The following is a 2,452-nucleotide window of genomic DNA, read 5'->3' as shown; positions in this document are numbered from 1 at the left end:
AATAACATATATATATATATATCCTGGTGTGGCACTGTGAGTTAATGTGCTGGACTGCAAAGTAGTCTTGATCCACAAGGCCAGTTCAAGCTCACCAGCCGCTCCTTGGAAACCCTATACAGGGTCCCTATGGCTTGGCACTGACTCAACAGCACTTAATGACAATGACAACATTGTACCAATGACTATATATATATATATATATATATATATATATATATATAGAGAGAGAGAGAGAGAGAGAGAGAGAGAGAGAGAGAGAGAGAGAGATACCAGTCCAGTGCATTAGCCTGCAGTGCCACACAGGACTCCCCCATGCATAGTAGTTAATATGATTATACTATCCCAGATTATTAACCTCTTATTTTCTGTACCAAAGATATCTTAAATATTAAATGAGCAGTCCTGGTGATAAAGATATTCTTAATATTTGTATTTCATACTGAATGCATTTCACAGAGAGAAATTTGTATTAAGTAGTTTGGAATGAACATATGGGTATCTCTAGAAGCTTCTTCCTTCTGAGACAACATGGTAAGAAGTAAGGACAAAATATATTCATACTTAAGTAAGTTGTCTTAGGCTAGGTTCTCTACATATGAAAAACCAGTAAAGCTTTTTGCGTGTATAGATAGATGGGTTCCTGATGTGGTGCTGTAGAGTAAGTACTGGAATGGTAATTGTAAGGTCAGAAGTTCAAACTGGCCAGCTGCTCCTCAGAAACATGGTCACTATGAGTTGGAACTGACTAGATAGCACTTAACAACAACAACAAATAAATATCAATGAAATGGATCATGTGGTTTTTGAGGCTGGCAATTCCAAGGTCTGTGAGGCAGGCATCAGGCTGAAGGCTTCTCCTGACTCACATAGCTGCAGGGGCTGATGAATTCAAGAGCAGTAGATCAGACAGCAGGCTGCTGACTCTGGGTTGTAGACACTGATGAACCTAAGACTGATAAGTACGATGGCAGTCTGCGGGTTCACAAGCAATGGAGGCTGACAAATTCCAAGATTAGTAAGCAGTACAGCAGACCACTGACTTAAGTGCTAAGAATCAGATATCAGATGATAATTAGCTGGATACTTTTTGTTTGTGTGTTAGGTGTTATTAAGTTGATTCCAACTCATAATGACTCTATGCAGAAAAAAGTGAAACACTGCCCGGTTCCACGGTATCCTCACAATTGTTGTTACACTTGAGCCCATGGCTGCTGCTGTTGTACCAATCCATTTAATTGGGAGTCTTCCTCTTTTATTCTGACCTTCCACTTTACTAAGCATAATGTCCTTCTTTAGGGACTGGTCCCTCTTGATAACATATCTGAATTATAAGAGACAAGTCTCATCATCCTTGCTTTTAAGGACCATTGTGGTTGTACTTCCAATGCAGATCTGTGTGTTCTTCTGGCAGTCCATGGTACATTCAATAATCTTCTTCTTCATCATAACTCAAATACATCAATTCTTCTACTGTCTTCCTTATACATTGTCCATCTTTCACACACATATGAAGCAATTTAAATACCATATTCGGGCAGGTGCACCTTAGTTCTCAAACTGACATCTTTGCTCTTGAACACTCTAAAGAGGTCTTGCACAGAAAAATTTTCTACTGGAACATGTCATTTGATTTCTTGACTGCTGGTTCCTTGAATATTGATAGTGGATCCAAACAAAATGAAGTCTTTGGCAACTTCAATCTTCTCTCCATATATCATGATGTTATTTACTGCTCCAGTTGTGAATATTTGTGTTTTCCTTACACTGTGGTGCAATCCATACTGAAGGCTGTGGTCTTTGATCTTCATCAATAAGTATTTTAAGTCTTCTTCCTTTTCAGCAAGCAAGGAGTCTTCCCCCAACCCCAATTATATTCTTCTTCATATTGAATAAGTATGATGAAAGAATATTACCCTGATGCACATGCTCCCTAATTTTAAATCATTCAGCATCCCATTGTTATGTTCAAATGACTGTCACTTGGTCTATGTACAAGTTCTTTATGAGGACAATTAAGTTTTCTGAAATACCCATTCTTCACAATGTTATCCAAGCCTGTCATTATCCACATACATGATCCAGACACAAGTTCTAGAGTGATCAAAAAAACAATTGAGTTTTGTCAGGTCATCCATATATTTTGGATACAAGGCATACCGTTAAGGAAATTTCTCTTACAATTGATCAGTCACATCAGATCACATGATGGAATTGATTGCATTTCATCACAAAATGGAGGATAATTACATTATATAAATGCCCAACTATATCATTATATAATTGCCAAACCAATGAGAATCATGGCCTACCAAAGTTCACACATAACTGGAATCATCACATAAACCCTTCCTTCTACCTTATACATCAGGTTTGTTCTTTTTATAGGAATGCAAATGTATCAGCATCTTCTCCTTGATTCTTTCTGAAAATTCAAAGTATATGGAATAAT

Source organism: Chrysochloris asiatica, unplaced genomic scaffold (genome assembly GCF_000296735.1).
Source record: "Chrysochloris asiatica unplaced genomic scaffold, ChrAsi1.0 scaffold00063, whole genome shotgun sequence".
In the NCBI taxonomy this organism is placed as follows: domain Eukaryota; kingdom Metazoa; phylum Chordata; class Mammalia; order Afrosoricida; family Chrysochloridae; genus Chrysochloris; species Chrysochloris asiatica.
Note: the sequence above shows the minus strand (reverse complement) of the source record.